The 20,564-nt window shown below is 50.5% G+C and overlaps 1 protein-coding gene across 1 annotated transcript in view; it reads right to left on the reverse strand.

The window, feature by feature from the left end:
• Positions 1 to 20,564, reverse strand: part of HSF2BP (heat shock transcription factor 2 binding protein) — a 424,586-nt gene that overhangs the window by 67,259 nt on the left and 336,763 nt on the right. The window lies entirely within an intron of this gene.

Genomic DNA, 20,564 nt, shown 5'->3' on the forward strand with positions numbered 1-20,564 from the left:
AATAACTACCGTTTGCAAGCAGCGTGAAAGATGGCGTAATCACTGGCACTGGGATACCTTTCATGACGCAGGCCAAATTTGGAGTTTGTACATTGTATGCACTGTGTAATTGAATGTGTCTATATACTACAGAATGATCAGGTGTCGTTGTACATTCTTCACCTGTCAGAGAAACCTCAGTACCGTCCCTTGTACATCTATACATAAAAGGGAGGGACCAAACACCATGTATGAAAGCGGTGCCCAGCTGTTCATATCTACCCAGAGCATAGTTTTTTATACAGGACGTAAACTTGAAAAGCGCGAATGGGAGAGTGATCAACCCATGTAATAATCACACGCCTGTATCCAATTCCGCTACAGAGAAAGGTAAAGGTTCAAATTTTTCAATATGTAACAATGAATATGTAGCATCTTTCATGGACATTAATTGCTGTTTTTCAGTAAGGTTAAAGGGAAGCAATAAAGATGTTGTATTAAAATAGTCCCAGGGGACCTTCCCTGCCTTTAACGTTTGTAATGTCCATGTTATTGGTTGTTTTCTGTATGTTGCCTTTCTATTGGATGGTTTGATTTTTTTTTTGTTAATTGGTTTCCTTTTATAGAAAATGCTAAGTAAGAGTATATTTAGTTTTAAAGGAGGAGAGTTTTAAATCATTATATATAAAAAGATTGTTTATAATGTGTAGTGAATGTTTTTTAAATGTGTTCGAAATGCCAATGTGATAATTATTTCAGTGTTTTTTTATTATGTTGTTAAATATTGAGATCGCTATAAATGTTATGTTTATGTTTAAGTAGAATCTCATTTGAAAAATGTATGTTTTGGGAAAATATTGTCTTTATGTTGTTTAAAATATTGGTTTTATTAGTGTTAGAATAGTCGATATTTTTTATAAAAACGATATTCTTGATGTCTATATTTTGGTTATCGATATTTGTGACATGTGTCATATTTATTTACTCATGTCGATATTTAGTATTGCGATATTAATGTGTGCGATATTTGTGTGATCGATATAATTGTATTACGATATTGTAGTGTCGATATTAGTGTAGTTTTTTAAATAAGTATACAATGTCGATATTTTTGATGTCGATATATTTGATGCGATATTTGTGTAGTTCGATAATGTGTCTGTCGATAATATGTCAGAGATCCGTCCTAAGTATACGCAGTAGTGACTGCCACTGTGTAAAATAAATATATCTATATCTATATCTATATATATATTCCTTTTACTACTCCACCAGAGCTGCTGCGTCTTGCTCAGCGGATGCCAATATCCGTGAGGGGGAAACTCACATACTTATCATTTGAATTATCCTACTCAAGAACAAGAGACAGGCACTCATGGGATTTGATGCTAATCAATTTTTTTACCGCACAAAAAGACACGTTCAGCACCACCCTGATTGACAACCTAGCCAACCTCGGACTCAGACAACTCGTCACAGCACCCACCCACTCCGCCAGTCAGACGCTTGGCCCCATCTTCTCCGCAAGCCCCCACGTCTCCTTCAACCACACCACCGAACTCCACTGGACCGACAATCGCTGCATTCACTTCACCTTCAAGAAGCCCACCACGCACCACCGCACCCAACAGATGCCCCGCCGCTACTGGAGCAAAGTCACCGAAGACCAGCTAACCACCTCCCTCGCCCAGAGCCCGCCCGCCGACCCCACCAACCCAGACACCGCCGCCCGCAAGCCTCAGACAGTGGATCAATGACTGCGCCAACTCCCTCGCCCCGCTCAAGAGACCCCCCAACAGTCACACCAGCAAGAAAGCCAGCTGGTTCACTGAAGACCTCCAGGCCTCCAAGCAAACTTGCCGAAAACTGGAAAAGAACTGGCTCCGTGAACAAACACCAGACAGCTACGCAGCCCACAAAAACGCCACCCACAGACACCATCATCTCATCAGATCTGCCCAAAGGGCCTCCTTCAAAGACCACCTAGAAAACAATGCACACAACAGCAAAGAGCTCTTCAACATCGTGAAGGAACTCTCCAACCCCAGCTCCAACACCAATGACGTCCCACCTTCGCAAGACCTGTGCGACTCGCTGGCCACCTTCTTCCACCGCAAGATCGCAGACATTCACAACAGCTTCAACGCCACGACCGCCCGACAACCACCGAGACCCCCGCGACCATCATCCGCCTGCTCGCCTGGACCAACATCACCGACGACGACACCATCAAGATCATGAACACCATCCACTCCGGATCTCTGTCAGACCCATGTCCACACCACATCTTCAACAAAGCCAGCACAGCCATTGCACCTCAGCTCCGGAAAGTCATCAACATCTCCTTCGAGACAGCAACCTTCCCGGGGAGCTGGAAGCACGCCAAGATCAACGCCTTACTCAAGAAACCCAAGGCGGACCCCAAGGACCTCAAGAATTTCCGGCCCATCTCCCTGCTCCCGTTCCCGTCGAAGGTCATCGAGAAGACCGTCAACAAACAACTGACCCACTACCTCGAGGAGAACTGCATCCTGGACCCTTCCCAGTCCAGGTTCTGCAGCAACCACTGCACCGAAACTGCCCTCATCGCCGCCACCGATGACATCAGGACCCTGCTAGACAACGGAGAAATAGCGGTCCTCATCCTTCTAGACCTGTCAGCCGCCTTTGACACGGTCTGCCACCACACACTACGAACACGCCTCCATGACGCCGGGATCCAAGATAAGGCCCTGGACTGGACCACCTCCTTCCTCTCCGGCAGAACACAGAGTGTCCGCCTTCCCCCCTTCCACTCCGAAGCCACCGAGATCACCTGCGGCGTACCCCAGGGCTCATCCCTCAGCCCAACGCTGTTCAACATCTACATGGCACCACTCGCCCACGTTGCCCGACTGCACGACCTCAACATCATCTCCTATGCAAACAACACCCAGCTGTTCCTCTCCCTCACCAAAGACCCCCACACCGCCAAAACCAACCTCCACGAAGGAACGTAGGCCGTCGCCGAATGGATGAGGAACAGCCGACTGAAGCTGAACTCGGACAAGACAGAGGTCCTCATCCTCGGATCCAACCCCTCGGCCTGGGACGACTCCTGGTGGCCGACCGCACTGGGAACAGCCCCAACACCCACCGACCACGCACGCAACCTAGGGGTCATCCTCGACTCCACCCTCTCCATGACTAAACAGGTCAACGCCGTCTCTTTCTCATGCTTCAACACCCTCCGCATGCTTCGCAGGATCTACAAGTGGATCCCCACCGAAACGAGAAGAACGATCACCCAGGCCCTCGTCAGCAGCAGACTGGACTACGGAAACGCCCTCTACGCAGGAGCCTCGGCCAAACTCCTGAGACGGCTGCAACGCATCCAGAACGCCTCTGCACGCCTGATCCTCGACATCCCTCGCCGCAGCCACATCACACCCTACCTGAGAGACCTGCACTGGCTCCCCGTCAACAAAAGGGTAACCTTCAAGCTCCTCACCCACGCACACAAAGTACTCCACAACACCGGACCAGCATACCTCAACAGACGACTCAGCTTCTACACCCCCACCCGCCAGTTCCGCTCCACCGATCTCGCCCTAGTCCCCCGCATCCAAAGAGCGACCTTCGGTGGCAGATCGTTCTCCCACCTCGCCGCCAAGACCTGGAACACCCTCCCCCCCGCCTACGGCAGACTCAAGACCTGCTGACCTTCAGAAGACTCCTCAAGACCTGGCTCTTCGAGCAGCTGCGGCATCCCCCAACCCCCAGCGCCTTGAGACCCTCACGGGTGTGTAGTGCACTTTACAAATGTCATGATTGATTGAGCACTCTGCCTTTATCAATGTTAGTGAGCCGGACGTAATTTTGCTTTCTTATACTAGTCATCAATGTATTGGCATGAAAATCTACTAAGGTTTCCATCTTCAACGTGTTCTTGTAAACATCGCGGTCATCTTGAAATGTGTACTTGAACAGTTTATACATTAAATATTATAGCGAAACAGAATTAATTCATTACTGTTTGCATATATCAAAAAATCAAAGATCAGAAACATCATTATTGTATGATTATAAAAATATTCAGTATTGTCAAAATTTTGTAGCAGTGCAACATTAGTGGCTTCAGCATTATAGATGTATGGCATTTTCCGAGGTCACTGCCGCATAGGGTATCAACTATGCAACACTAAATTCATACAGACGGGCAATCAATCAATCAATCAGTCATTTGTAAAGTGCGCTACTCACCCGTTGTGGGGTCTCAAGGCGCTGGAGGGATGGGGGGGGGCGGGGGGGGGGGGGAGTAGCTAGTGATCGAACAGGCAGGTCTTGAGAAGTCTCCTGAAGGTCCGCAGGTCCTGGGTCTGTCGTAGGTGGATGGGGAGGGTGTTCCATGTCTTGGCGCCAAGGTGGGAGAAGGATCTGCCGCCGGTGGTTGTTCGGTGGATGCGCGGGACGGTGGCGAGGGCGAGGTCAGCGGAGCGGAGCGGAGTTGGCGGTTGGGAGTGTAGAAGGTGAGTCGCTTGTTGAGGTATGCTGGTCCGGCGTTGTGGCGTGCTTTGTGAGCGTGGATGAGGAGCTTGAAGGTGATCCTCTTGTTGACGGGGAGCCAATGCAGGTCTCTCAGGTGGGCCATGATGTGGCTGTGGTGGGGGATGTCGAGGATGAGGCGTGCGGAGGTGTTCTGTATGTGTTGGGAGTCTCTTCTGGAGTTTGGCCATGGTTCCCGCGTAGAGGGCGTTGCCGTAGTCCAGCCTACTGGTGACGATGGCCTGGGTTACCGTTCTTCTGGTTCCGGTGGGGATCCATCTGTAGATCTTGCGAAGCATACGGAGGGTGTTAAAGCAGGAGGAGGAGACGGTGTTGACTTGTTGGGTCATTGACAGAGAGGAGTCAAGGATGAACTCCAGGTTGCGTGCGTGGTCGGTGGGTGTAGGTGCAGTTCCCAGCGAGGCCGGCCACCAGGAGTCGTCCCAGGCAGAGGGAGTTGAGCCAAGGATGAGAAGGATTAGTTACTTACCTGTAATCCTAGTTCTCTTCCAGGGGTATCCTCATCAAAGTCATAAGCATTAGAATTTTCCCGCCCATGTGCGGGATCCCGGAAACAGTATATTATATGTGCCCCACATATATATATCCATACATATATACCTATATGTATACTCAAGCAATTGCAGCCCCTAAACCCTAGAGCTGAACCATGCTGTAAGTAATTTCCACTACACATAAGAAAATAGCATTATAAACATGAGAAACAACATTATAACTTGTTTGGAAACTGTTTTAATGCTTAGAAAACAGCAGAAATTCTTAGAAAACACTGAAAGCATAGGAAGCTCCCAGGCTGCATTGCAAATACCCAGTCTAAAAAGACTGAAAAGCTAACTCATAGCTGCATAGCAAAAAACTGACACCGTGCCTTTAAGGCACACCTGACCCCCACCTTCCCATCATGCCTCAGGGGTGGCAGTTAGGTCAGTTGTTCTTTGCGGAGACTGTAAAGTCATGGCACAAAGAAAAATAATAACCTCTGAAAACTAACACACCTTTGCCCGGGGAGGCGGGAGGGTTGCTTATGACTTTGATGAGGATACCCCTGGAAGAGAACTAGGATTACAGGTAAGTAACTAATCCTTCTCTTCCAGGGGATCCTCATCAATAGTCATAAGCATTAGAATAGAATAGCGAGCCTCACCTCATCCCCCTGCGGGCAAAGGAAAGAAAAACAGAGAAGGAACAGTATGCTCAGATAGCTCAGCTACCCAAACAGGTTCCTCAAGGAGGCTTGGCCTACTTGGGCATCCGCCCTGGAATCGGATTCGAGGCAGTAGTGCCTGGTAAAGGTGTGGACCGATTTCCAAGTGGCCGCCTTGCAGATCTCTGCCATTGGAACGTCATGCAAGAAAGCTACTGTGGCCGCTTTCCCCCTAGTAGAATGAGCCTTAGGGGCCAAAGGTAAGGGCCTTTTCGCCAGCTGGTAGGCTAGGGTAATGCAGGAAACAATCCATCTGGAAATGGATCGTTTAGCCGCTGGGAAGCCTGTTCTCATGGCGCCATAGTTGACAAACAGCTGATCCGTCTTCCTAATGCTTCTGGTACTTGCCAGATAGAAGTTAAGTACCCTCTTGAGGTCTAAGGAGTGGAGCGACCGCTCAGCCGGGGTCGCTGGATTCGGGAAGAAGGATGGCAGAGAAATGGACTGATTAATATGAAAATCAGACACTACCTTAGGGAGAAAGGATGGATGTGCCCTTAAGACCACTTTGTGCTGGTGAAAAACTGTGTACAGTTCTTTAGTACACAGAGCCTGGATTTCGCTTACTCTGCGTGCCGATGTAATGGCTACCAGAAAAGCGATCTTCCATGACAGATGCTGTAAAGAAGATCTGTGGATCGGCTCAAAAGGTGGGCCCATCAACTTGGATAACACTATGTTCAACTCCCACGGAGGCGAAGGGTTTCGAACAGGGGGGTAAACTTTTTTCAACCCCTGCAAGAAGTCCTTGACCACCTGCATCTGGAAAAAAGAAGGTTGACTTGGAGACCTCCTGTAAGCTTTAATGGCAGACAAATGGACCCTGATGGATGCATACTTCAAGCCTGATCTAGCTAAGTGAAGGAGGTACGGAAGGATGACGTCCTCCTGCCCCTTTGTAGGATCATGGTGATTCTCCCTACACCAAATGAAGAACCTCTTCCACTTAAATGCATAAGACGCTCTTGTGGAGGGTCGCTTCGCTTCCTTGAGAATATGCATGCAGTCAGGCGGTAGACCTAAATGTCCGTATTGCAGGACCTCAGGAGCCATGCTGTTAAGTTCAGTGAGGGAAGGTTGGGATGCAGAATCCTCCCGCCCATCTTGGACAGCAAGTCCGGCCTGCAAGGCAGCCGCCTGTGAGGTCGAACTGAGAGATGAAGAAGGTCCGGGTACCACCACTGGCGCGGCCAGTCTGGAGCTATGAGGATCATCTTCATGTCGGATCTGAGCAGCTTGGATACCACCTTCGGAATCAGAGGCAGGGGCGGAAAGGCATAGGCAAATGTCCCTGACCAGTCCATCAAAAGAGCATTCCCCCTGGTCCCTGGACGGTGGAATCTGGACGCGAAGGCGTGGCATTTTGAATTTTCGTCGTCTGCAAACAGATCGATGTCTGGATGACCCCACCAACGGAACAGGTCCGCCACCACGTCGTCGTGCAGCACCCAGTCGGGCTGATCTTCGAAGTGCCTGCTGAGTGCGTCTGCCTTGATATTCAACTCCCCTGGAAGGTGTACTGCCACCACCGAGAGGTTCCGGGCGAGCAGCCAGTGCCAGATCGCCTGCGCCTCCAGGGAGAGGGGGCGTGACCGAGTCCCGCCCTGTTTGTTCAGGTAAAACATGGTCGTGGTGTTGTCGGTCTGCACCAGGACTGAGTCGGTCTCGATTGCTGGGAGGAACGCCTTTAGAGCAAGGTGGACTGCTCGAAGCTCTAGCATATTTATGTGGTAGCCCTGTTCTTTTGCAGACCACTGACCCTGTATTTGGAGGCACCCCATGTGGGCCCCCCATCCTTGTAGCGATGCGTCTGTCACCACCGATTGCACCGGAAGTGGCTGGTGAAACAGGACTCCCACCAACAGATTGTCCTGACGAGTCCACCATGCTAGGGAAGATTTCGCTACCTGGGAGAGAGAGATTCGATCTCCCCAACGGCCTGTGGACTGATCCCATTGGTCCTCCAGAGCCTGCTGCAAAGGTCTCATTCGCAGTCTGGCGTGGGGAATTAGAAAAATGCAGGACGCCATGGAACCCAGCAGAGATGCTACCTGCCGAGCTGACGGCCTCCGCATCTGCTGCATAAGCCTGCATTTCCTCTTCATTGAAGACAGTCTCTCCTCCGAAGGATACGCTCTTCCCACGCTTGTGTCCAGAACGGAGCCAAGGTAGTGGATGGACTGAGTGGGCTGCTGCACGGACTTTGCCATGTTGACGTGAAGGCCGAGAGCGTGCAACTGTCTCAGACAGATTTGGAAGTCTTTCTTCACCTGCTGCTGGGATGGAGCCTTCAGCAACCAGTCGTCTAGGTACGGGTAGACGAAGAGACCCTGCTTGTGTAGGCAGGCCGCCACCACTGCCATACATTTGGTGAAGACTCGCGGAGCCGACTTGAGTCCGAATGGGAGGACTTTGTACTGGTAGTGCTTGCTTCCAACCACAAACCGCAGGTACCTGCGGTGATGTTTCGCTATTGCAATGTAAAAGTATGCATCTTGGAGGTCCACCGAACACATCCAATCTCCGACTTGTAGATGTGGACATATTTGGTGAAGCGCCAACATACGGAACTTCTCCTTGACGATGACTTTGTTTAGGAGACGAAGGTCCAGAATCGGCCGAAACTTGTGCTCTTGATCTTTCTTGGGCACCAGGAAGTACCGGGAGTACACTCCTTTTCCGACCTGCGAAGGAGGAACCCTTTCTATGGCCTGTTTTTGCAGAAGGGCCCTCACCTCCTGCTCGAGCAGCTTCAGGTGGTGAGGACGGGACCTCTTTGGCGGGATGTCTCTGGGACGCGCTCGAAAACGTAGCGCATATCCATGACGCAGTATATTCAGCACCCAGCGATCTTTTGTGATGCTGTCCCACTCTGCTAGATGTTGTGACGCACTTCCTCCCACTGGAGTGGGCAACGGCCGTAGAGGAAGCCACAGCTCATGACTTTCCTCCTCTTGTGGTAGTGGAGGACTGTTGCTGGTGTCCACCTCTGCCCCTGCCAGACTTTCCGCCTCGAAACTGGGTTTTCCCTTGGGGCTTGCTCTGAGACCACTGAGGGGTTTGAACCCTCTGTTGAGGCCCCTTGCGTTGGGTGGGTCGAAAACGGCGCTTGAATTCCTTTTTCTTCTCCAAGCCCACGGCTTTGAGGGTGTCCAGCTCAGTTTTCATGCGCCCCATCTCCTCATCCGTGTGAGTGCCGAAGAGGGAGTTGCCAGAGAACGGGAGGTTTAAAATCCGTTGCTGTGCGTCTGGCTTGAGCCCTGTCAGTCGCAACCAGGACGACCTCCTGGCGCAGACGCCGTGTGTGTAAGAGTGGGCTGAGATTAGCGCACCATCCGCCGCTGTGCTAATCGACTGATTAGCCACCAGAGCCCCTTCAGTAACAATCTCCTCAAAGTCCTTTTGGTCCTCCTTGGGGAGCTTGGACTTGAAACGCTCCATCGAGTCCCAGAGAGCCCTGTCGTACCTGCCCAGAAGCGCCGCCGCGCTGGAGATTTTGAGGGCCGCCGCCGCCGCAGAAGAGCAGGCCCTGCGTCCCCATGAGTCCTGGGTTCTGCTCTCCTTATCTGGAGGGACGGAAGAGGAGGCCGACGCCGTCTGACCCTTTCTTGCAGCTGCCACTATGACAGAGTCCGCAGGCGGGTCTATCTTCACAAAGACGGGGTCAGAGGTAGCTGGCTTGTATTTTTTCAGGATACGAGCCGGAACTGCTTTGACGGTCGCCGGGGTGAGAAAGGTGTCCATGACTGGTTCCATGATTCCTGGGACCAAAGGCAGCAGCGGACGAGAGGCAGACTTTTGGTGAAGTGTTTCAAAAATCACCGACGTGGTGACTTGGGGGACTGACATCTCAATCCCCAGCTTCTGTGCTCCCCGCTGCAACACCTCCTGGTAGGTGTTGATGTCGTCTATGGGCGAGACCCTGGACACTGGGCTGCCCGAGAGCGTGGGTGAATAGTCCCTGATGGAGGACCTGGAGGACGAGGAAGAGGACGATGATGGAGTCCTTCTCCGCTTCCGGCGATGATCACGAGCCCGTGACCCAGGTGAACGCTCCTCCCGTCTGGGAGAGCGCGATCTGCGTCGCCTGTCGTCCGGCGATCTCTGACGCGCTGGCCTGGGGGGACTAGCTCTGTCCACAGCCGCCACCAGCCGTTGCAGCGGAGAATCATGCACTGGACTGATGTATTCCCGCAGCCTCCTTGTAGGCCCTGAGTCCTGCCAATGATGAACTGGCAGCAGCCATCTGGGCGACAGATTAATTGTCTGAGTCTGAGGAGAAGACCTACGGGGTTGAACTGCAGGTTCTCGTGGATTTGCCGGTCGTGGAGAGGCCCCTGAGTGGGAGGAGGAATGGCGAGACGCCGACTCTGTCACCAGGACCACCGACCTGTCCGAGGCCTGTCTCGACGTCGAGCGCGGTCTTGACGTCGATCCGTGGTGTCGTCTCCTTTCTCGCCGGGACTCTCTCGACGTCGAACGACGCCTCGATGTGGACCGGCGGCCATGTTCAGTGGGCGAAGCATGCCGCCTCGACGTCGAACGGCGATGTGAAGCCGACGACGGAGGCCCTCTCTCCCTCGACGCCGAACGCCGCGGGGACGCCGGCGGAGATGCTGCCACTCTCGACGTCGACACGGATGCCAACCTCGACGCCGAACGCCGCTTGGAGGACGACGGCGGAGGATCCTGTTGTCTCGACGTCGAACGCCGATGGAGCCTCGACGACGGAGGGGATGGTGCCCTCGACGACGGAGGGGTGACACTCCTCGACGCCGGTCGTCGCCTGGTTGACGACGGCGGAGGGTCTATGCTCCTCGACGCCGATCGACGTCGAGATGTCGACGGCGGAGGGTCCCTGTTCCTCGACGCCGAACGCCGCTGGGTTGGCGACGGCGGAGGCTCTCTGCTCCTCGACGCCGATCGTCGCCTGGTTGACAACGGCGGAGGTTCCCTGCTCCTCGACGCCGATCGTCGCCGGGTTGACGACGGCGGAGGGGTGGTGTCTCTCGACGCCGAACGTCGCCGGGTTGACGACGGCAGAGAGGCTCTGGATCTCGACGCCGATCGTCGCCGAGTTGACGGTGGCGGTCTGGACTTCGACGTCGACGACGTACCTGCTCTCGACGGCGAGCCCGCTGTCGAAAGCCTCTTTTTCGAAACACGACCTACCGGAACATCTTTTCTCAGCGCCGAGCCCGACGCTGAGGCGGAAGGACGAGAGGACTTGCTTCTAGATGAATCTCTATGCCTCTTGGAGCCCTTCCTCACCGGAGATCGGCCTCTGGATGGTTGTGCCAGGCCATAAACGCGAATTCGCTCTCTGTCCTTCAAAGTTCTTTTGGACAGGCTCTGGCAGTGAGTACATGTCTTGGAATCATGATCCTCCGGTAGACACAGGATACAGACCCTATGAGAGTCAGTCCTGGCCTTCTTCTTGCCACAGGCAGGGCAAGGATCGAAAAGAGAAGGCATTTTAAGATGGAAAAAATGCCCAAAATTGCCTAAAAAAGGCAGCCTCTTACTGACTTAGATGTAAAACGTCGAAGTAAGGGAAAAAACAGTTGAAAAACAGACAAAATTTTCTGACAAACTCAGAAAAAAGTGGAGCTCTGTTGCCAGGATCCTTCCAGAAGGAGCCGGAAAGAACAACTGACCTAACTGCCACCCCTGAGGCATGATGGGAAGGTGGGGGTCAGGTGTGCCTTAAAGGCACGGTGTCAGTTTTTTGCTATGCAGCTATGAGTTAGCTTTTCAGTCTTTTTAGACTGGGTATTTGCAATGCAGCCTGGGAGCTTCCTATGCTTTCAGTGTTTTCTAAGAATTTCTGCTGTTTTCTAAGCATTAAAACAGTTTCCAAACAAGTTATAATGTTGTTTCTCATGTTTATAATGCTATTTTCTTATGTGTAGTGGAAATTACTTACAGCATGGTTCAGCTCTAGGGTTTAGGGGCTGCAATTGCTTGTGTATACATATAGGTATATATGTATGGATATATATATGTGGGGCACATATAATATACTGTTTCCGGGATCCCGCACATGGGCGGGAATATTCTAATGCTTATGACTATTGATGAGGATCCCCTGGAAGAGAACCTCCGTCTTGTCAGAGTTCAGTTTCAGGCGGCTGCTCTTCATCCATTCGGCGACCGCCTTCATCCCTTCGTGGAAGTTGGATTTGGCGGTGTCTTTGGTGAGGGAGAGGATCAGCTGGGTGTCGTCGGTGTATGAGACTATGTTGAGGTTGTGCGATCGGACAATGTTGGCGAGCGGTGTCATGTAGACGTTGAAGATGGTCGGGCTGAGGGATGATCTTTGGGGTACGCCGCAGGTGATCTTGGTGGCTTCAGATCGGAATGGAGGAAGGCGGACTCTTTGGGTTCTGTTGGTGAGGAAGGAGGTGATCCATTCCAGGGCTTTGTCGCGGATCCCTGCGTTGTAGAGGCGTGTGCGAAGGGTGTGGTGGCAGATGGTGTAGAAGGCGGCTGAGAGGTCCAGGAGGATGAGGGCCGCGGTTTCGCCATTGTCCAGCAGGGCCCTGATGTCGTCAGTGGTGGCGATGAGGGCAGTTTCGGTGATGTGGTTGCTGCGGAATCCGGATTGGGATGAGTCCAAGGTGTTGTTTTCTTTGAGGTATTGGGTCAGTTGTCTGTTGACTATCTTCTCGATGACTTTCGCCGGGAACGGGAGTAGGGAGATGGGTCGGAAGTTCTTGAGGTCCTTTTTGTCTGCCTTAGGTTTTTTTGTTTCCAGCTTTCTAGGAAGGTGGCGGTCTCGAATGAGCTGTTGAAGATCTTACGGAGTTGGGGTGCGATGATGGAGCTCGCTTTGTTGAAGATGTGATGGGGGCAAGGGTCTGATGGTGAGCCGGAGTGGATGGTGCTCATGGTCTTGATGGTTCCAGGAGATCAGACGGCCGGTGTGACTGTGGGCCGGTGAGTCTGTGTTGTCGGCAGCTGTTGGAGAGGTCTGGGAGTTGAAGCTGTCGTGGATGTCTGCGATCTTGCGGTGGAAGAAGGTTGCTAGAGAATCGCAGAGGTCTTGTAACAGAGGGATGTCGTTGGAGCTGGAGCTGGGGTTGGCGGGCTCCTTAACGATGTTGAAGAGCTCTTTGCTGTTGTGTGCGTTGTTGTCGATGCGTTCCTTGTAGGAGGTCCTTTTGGCAGTTTGGATGAGTTGGTGGTGTGTGCGGCTGGCGTTCTTGAGGGCTGCATGGTTTTCTGGTGTTTGCTCGTGGCGCCATTTCTTCTCTAGTCTTCGGCAGGTCTGCTTGGATGTTTGTAGGTCGGCAGTGAACCATATGGCCCTTCTGTCGGTGCGCCTGTTTGTGGGTTTCTTGATTGGGACGAGAATGTTGGTGCAGTCGTCGATCCATTTCCTGAGGTTGTGGGCGGCTGTGTTGGTGTCGGTGTGGTCGGTTCGTGGGTTTCAGGCAAGGGTTGTGATTAGCTGGTCTTCAGTGACCTTGTTCCAGCAGCGGTGGGGAATTCTTTGCTGGTGGTTGTGTGCGGTGGTTTTCATGAAAGAGAAGTGGATGCAGTGGTGGTCGGTCCAGTGGAGTGCGGTGGTGTGGCTGACGGAGATGTGGCTGCTGCCGGAGATAATGGGGTGAGTGTTTGTCCGGCGTTGTGGGTGGGTGTTGTGATGAGCTGTTTGAGGCCGAGGTTGGCGAGGTTGTCCAGTAGTGTGGTGGAGTTGCTGTCGTTGGTGTTCTCGAGGTGGAAGTTCAGGTCTCCGAAGAGGATGTAGTCTGTGGAGGCCAGGGCGTGCGGGCTGACGGGTGTGTGATGTTGTAGATGAACTGTGCCCGGGGCCAGGAGTGTCTGTACACGAGGGCTCCTCTGAGGGTAGTGCTGGGATCTATGTGGATTTGGATGGGCGGTGCTGACGGCGTCGTCGGTGTTGGTTGAGATTCCGAGGGTGTTTCTGTGGACGATGGCGATTCTTCTGTTGGTGCAGTCCCTGCGGGTGATCTTGTATGGCTATGGCAACGTCGGGCGCCGATGAGGTGTTCATTCAGGTCTCCGCCAGGAAAGCGACGTCCGGGGAGTATGAGTCGAGCAGGTCCCAGATTCCGATGGCATGCCTGTGGACGAAGCGGGTGTTGAGCCGGGGGGTGGGGGGTGGGGGGGGGGGGGGGTAGTAGGACGTGCTGGTGTACGCTGTCTGGGGAAGCTGCAGTTTCGGCAGGTGAATGGTCCGTGGGTGTGCTTCGGGATGGCCTTGAAGCAGGCGGTAGAACGGCCAGCGTTGAGTGCGTGGAGGAGGTTGGCGTCGTAGCGGCGTCTGGGTGCTCGTGGGGGCCAGGGGGTCTGGCGCTGGGCGCGGCCCAGGCGCGGAGCGGCGCACACGGGCTTGCCTTAGGCACGCCTTTGGCGCACCAGCGGGGCGACCGTGCAGCGGTCGGCATTATGCAGGGGAGGGGGCTGGGAAGGGAAGTGGGAGCGGAGCCGCAGGGGAGCAGCGGCGGGAAAAATACTTAGATCAGGGAAGCGAGCGAGTGTACAAAGTAAAAGTATAAAGGAATAAACAGTATAAAGGCAAAAACACAGGGACCAGGCAAGTATCTGAAGGGGGGAGAGGGAATAAGCACAGACGGAGTGACAGTAGCGGGTAAGAAAACGGGAGAGCGACTTGGAGAGCGCTGCAGGCGCGAACATCTGCTGGTGAGGGCTTCGAGCTGGAGCGAGAGCGACGGCTGGCCTGAGCTGCTGGGTAGTGCTGGCCTGGACCAGGGGTCAGGGCATCACAAGCGCTCCCCCACAGCGGTCGGCATTATGTAGGGGAGGGGGGTAGGACCTGGGAAGGGAGGCAGGAGCGGAGGCTGTGTCGGGGGGCAGGTCCGCAGGGGAGCAGCGGCAGGTAAAATACACAGAGCGGGGAAGCGAGTGAGTGTACAATAACAATATAAAGGAGTAAACAGTATAAAGGCCAAAAACACAGGGACCAGGCAAGTAACTGAAGGGGGGAGAGGGAATAAGCACTGACGGAGCGGCAGGCAAAAAAATGGGAGAGCGACCTGGGGAGCGCTGCAAGCACGAACTTCTGCTGGCGAGGGCTTCGAGCCGGAGCGAGCGCGACTGTTGGCCTGGGCTGCTGGGGAGTGCTGGCCTGGACCAGGGGTCAGGGCATCACCGATGTCCCTCCTCTGTGAATTGCGCCCATGAATGGGCAATCCTCGAAATATTCTCAATTAGTTATGTGTTACCTCAGTTACCAGGCTTCCTGGCAGCCATCCCTGCATGTTCTGGAATTGGTTCAGCACACATGAAAATATGTGTAATATAGTCTCAAAGTAAATATATAAGAAACCATGGGAAACTAGACACTGAACACCACCAAAGTGTATATCACCGTCACTGTAGACCCGGTTAGAAATACGGTGTCTCAATGTCTATCACATACACAGTGATTCTGTCTTGCTAACCGCAATACTTGTGTTTCATGAAAAACCTCATTGTCCAGAACACTGCCCTATGCCTATGGTGTAATAGTCTGCTGCCAGTACCTCATATTTGAATAACATTCAGCAACATCTATTAATGATGCCCTCTATGGGCTAGGCTGGCTGATGGACATTGCAGAATGAGGAGCTGCTGCCCAAGATGGGCTATGTTGTGTCTACTGATGCTAGGTGACAATTTTCCTCGGTGAGTTTAGTACACTTCATCTTTGGCCCGTTCCCTAGGTAACACTTCATCTATGGCTCCTTCCCTGGGTAACACCCCTACAGTGAAACCTAATGTTGGGTCCTTCAAGAAAATTCCCCTACATTGGCATCCTACTCCATTCTTGCATTGCTCCAGAAATGGGCCCAATTTACAGCAGCATCAGACAGAGGGATAGTGGAAATCCTTGTAAAGTACGCTTGGGGTGACAGAGCAAAACGTTTGGAGCAAATTCCTAAGTTGGAGGAGCAAATTACCCTGGATAAAGAGGTACAAATGAGTGAAGATCTTCACCAGTAAATGAAGACTAGGCTTGTAGCCTATGATGGGAGCATCAAACAACGCAAGCAGAGCATGTTTGCCAGAGATAAACACGACTAAGAATCAGGAAGGGTGCTTACGTTCACCCAAAAAATTGATATCCCAAGGAGGAAATGTAATCAAACCAATAATTTCAGTGCACAGGTGAACAAGGAAACATCAGAATCAGAATTGGATACTGACCTTTCAGAAGGGGAACCTTCTGGTGCAGCGTCTGGACTAACACATAGTGGAGGTACTTTTTTTCAAGAATACCAAATAATGCGTCAAACATGGCAGAGGACCTCACAATGAACACGCCCACCAGAACATGCCGGAGGAAGACAAGAAAGACAAGACAAGAAAAGACTCAACAGATGCGGCACCTGAAAGAATAACCAGGAGCAAATGCAGAGGAAAACGCAAACGATGACAACAAATCTTACGGTCCTCAACTTTACAGACAGAACTCTTACAAATATGGAAACTGAAGTGCTCCAGTTAGGCTTGACTTTTTGTCCGAGTGCCAATTTTTACTACACCCAAACCAGGATTGATTTTTTAAAATCTCTGATAAAGCTTAAACTATTAAAAGGACATACACTAAATCCCAAGAAAGTTAAATTGATGGACACTGAGCCGTCAGCACCAACTGACATCCTGAAGGGTGAGGATCTTCAAGCGTTATTCACGCTGCAAGACTTAGAGAGGCTTGCACCATTGGATTTTAGCAAAGGAGCCAATGATTTAATTCAAACATTGGAAATGGCAGGGATTCAACGGAAAAGTAGAAGTAACTTCAGACCCAAACCACATTTTAGACCCCAAACACCACAAGATGTGGCAAATTGCTTCCATGGTACAGTAAGCAAGGAACTAGAAAAACTACGACAAAAGGGACAAAGCAGGAACACCATGAAAACGACTTAAACAATGGCAAGTCATTCTGACGACAGCAATTTGGTTATTAAGCCATCAGACAAAGGAGGCAATGTTGTTTTGAGGGAAGCTCTAAGACAGCTTGGGGACGGAGAATGTTATCAACCGATCCTCAAAGAGGAATATATTCAGAGTGTTAAATCATTTTATGAATTCTTGGACAATTGGAAGGACAAAAGAATATTGGACTATGAAGAATATCAGTTGCTTAAATGTGAATATTCCCTGAGTCCAACTTTTTATCATATTCCTAAAGTCCATAAACATTAGAGTCTAACACCTGGGGACCCGACTGTCTCATCCAAATGCAGCCTCTTGGAGAATGCTTCTGTTGATGTTGGTTTCTATTCGTATCCTTTTGTAAAAAATGGAAGTTTATATATAAGGGTCACAAATGACTTACTAGGACTCATTGATGGAACACAGTGGGATGAACATTTCTGGATATTCGGGAAACAACCTTTGCAACGCAGTCATTACATAGCACTACATTTACAACGCAGTCATTACACCGCAACATCCTTTACAACGCATGTCACTACAACGCAGGCATTACACTGCATGTCATTACAATGCATGGTACCCCTACACTATCCAACACTTATCCTACTGTTGCACCCCCTGGAGTTAGAATAGTAATTTGTACCCCTACACTATGCAACACTTACCCTACTGTTGCACCCCCTGGAGTTAGAATAGTAATTTTTACCCCTACACTATCCAACACTTACCTTAAAGGCAATGTAATGGTATGCGTTGTAATGGTATGTGTTGTAAAGGTATTATGCAGTGTATTGGAATGCGTTGTAAATGTAGTTTAAAAATAATTGTTGTAGTGGCATGCGATGTAAATGTATGTGTTGTAAAGGATGTTGCGATGTAAAAACTGCGTTGTAAATGTATGCGTTGTAACGTCATACATTCTGGTTAATCATCCTTAGATTTAACAAGCCTATATACCTCTATTGCACACACAACTGGACTCAGAGCAGTCCAAATCTTTCTCAAGAGCAGAGTCCTGAAATACTATGAACATAACTTCATGATTTTACAGCTCACTGAATTCTGTTTAAATAACAACATCTTCACACTTGCAAGTCAGCTATATCGACAAAAGCAGGGGACTGCCATGGGCACATGCTGCATCCCCAGCTAAGCACATTTATTTGTGGGCTGGTGGGAGAAGCAGGTGGCCAGCGCAGGAGAATAACAGGTGGATAATCTACCTTGCGATATGGGCGTGCTATATAGATGATCTGTTCATGGAATACATAGCCACACTGAACTTTAATTCTCTAAATATGCACTTCACCAGCCACATAAACAACTTTAGTGTGTAATTCCTGGACTTCACAGTATTTGTCAAAGACAAGAAGTTATAGACCTCATTGTTTAGGAAGCCCATGGCAGGGAATTCTCTGCTTCATGCAATAAGTCATCATCCCCACAACCTCAAAAACAGCATAACATATGGGGAGCAACTGCGCATTAAGCGTAATTGCTCAACAGAAACAGACTACAAAAATAGCAGAGGTGGAAACATTAGAGAGGTTCAAAATACGAGGCTATTTATCAGCAGTCCTCAGTGAGGCCAAGGAAAAGGTACTGAAACTCACATGCCAACAACTGCGGGTGGACAAAAAGAGAATAGAATCTAAGGGTGAAAGTCCAGTGAGAATAAATACAAGTTTTTGCACTAGCTCATCTCAAGTGTATAACATTCTCAAACAGAACTGGCAGATTTTGAGGGCAGATCAAGTACCGGGGCCGAAAATAGCAACATTACCCCAGGTTACATATAAGAGATGATCTTCATTGAATGATTATTTGATGCACAGTCCAAAGCAATATAACAGAGTTTATTTCATGTACCTGATGTAAGGTGTGCAGGTGCAGCAGTAAAGTGAGAGAATATGAGATCCCGGGATCCAAAAGAAAGGGTCCAATCACCAAGTTGCTTAATTGCAACTCAGAATTCACAATATTCTGCTTGATATGCCCCTGCAAAAGGAAATATATTGGCAGCACAACGCACCCTGCCAAGAAGCGGGTGCTTGAGCACATGAGTGCAATACCAAAAAAAGATCCAGCATACCCTTTAGCGAGACATTTTGAAATTATGCATAACAGTAATCGAAACCTACTGAGGTTCTTTTGCTTGGATCAGATGGGCATTCACGGATCGCAACTACCCGGCTTTTGGGGGAGACCATTGGGCAATGGGGCAGATAGGTTATTTAGAAGCACTCTATCGTAGAGGAAGAGAGAAACAACTTCCACCACACACACAGTTGGTGGTAAGGGCCCGGTGGGAAACCTCCAAACACCAAGGATGGCAAGGGAGGTTGACTGGGAGGACACCTTTATGGGACAGCGACATGCTTCGGGAGGTCGGGGCATTCTCTGGTTTAAAAAATGGGAACTTCGGGGGATAGAAAAACATGTTGACATTTGGAGAGAACACGAACAAATAAAATTTGAATCACTACAAACTGAGTATGAGATGGCGAGCTCAGAAAGACACAAATATCTCCATTTGACACATGCACTGCGCTGACATTATCAGACAGGGGGAAACGCCCCTGGAATACTTGCGAGACAGATTGTTGATCAACCCCATGAGAGCCAAAGCAAAAATTCTATATAACTCACTTAATAAGCTGAACCCCCTGAGGGGAGCGTGGGAGATGGACATGGGAATCCTCGAGGATGATGATTGGGAGGAGGCAGTCCAGAGCCCAAGGGAGGTAGCGCTAAGAGCCAGTTTTCGGCTTATTCAACTGCACTTTTTACATAGATCGTACGCATCCAGAACAAAATTACAGCACATGGGTCTGGGTATATCTAAGTACTGTGAGAGGGGATGCGGGTAGGTTGGCTCCTTTTTTCACATAATCTGTGACTGCAGAAAAGTACATATTTACTGGACGGAAGTGACGCGAATTATGTCACGGGTCACATACCTGGAGATCTCAGTAGACCCACGTTGGTTGCTTCTGTGGGCGAGGAAAAATGGGTGAAATATACACTAATATGGATTAAAATAGCAGCAGTAGCGGCAAAAAGAAATATAGCCAACCAATGGGGGTCCAATCATGCACCAGATTGGAGAGAATGGGAAAAAGACATGGACTGGTGCTCAGGAGTGGAAAAAGCAATATAATTATATAGAGGCTGCCCCAAAAAATGGAACAAAGTATGGGGGCCATGGCAGGCATACTGGGGACTCTAAACAACTGAGCGGGTGGGGGGGGGATTATTGAACAGTCAGAGCAATACGAGAATAGAAACAAGATCTATGTATATAAATGAAAATCAACTGTAATTGAATGTGTATTGACCCAGATCTCTTGACTGGGGGTAAATGTTTTGATTTGTTCTGCATTCCATCCATCGATTGTGTGTCTTTTGCTTTCTTACCCTAGGTGCGCCAGGTATGCCCAGACGTGGGTCCCGGGCTCACTGTGCCACTGGAATCAAGCTATCCTGGCTGAAGAGGGGTGAAACCCCGAAACCGGTCCTAGGATGCTTGTTTCCGGTCCAGGGAGGACCTGGCTTGGCAGTTCGGGCTGGACTGTTCCCATGAGGCACAGGGTCAAGACTGATTTGCATATAGCCAGGTCTAAACTGGGGTGGCATAGTGAGCAAAAGAATGATGGATTTTACCCAGATCTGTTGACTGGGGGTGAATGTTTTAATTTGTTCTGCATTCCGTCCATCCATTGTGTGTCTTTTGCTTTCTCGCCCTAAGTGTGCCGGGTATGCCCAGACGTGGGTCCCGGGCTCACTGTGCCACTGGAATCAAGCTATCCTGGCTGATGAGGGGTGAAACCCCGAAACCGGTCCTAGGATGCTTGTTTCCGGTCCAGGGAGGACCTGGCTTGCTAGTTCGGGCTGGACTGTTCCCATGAGGCACAGGGTCAAG

This window comes from Triturus cristatus, chromosome 8 (assembly GCF_964204655.1).
Source record: "Triturus cristatus chromosome 8, aTriCri1.1, whole genome shotgun sequence".
NCBI classification, from domain to species: domain Eukaryota; kingdom Metazoa; phylum Chordata; class Amphibia; order Caudata; family Salamandridae; genus Triturus; species Triturus cristatus.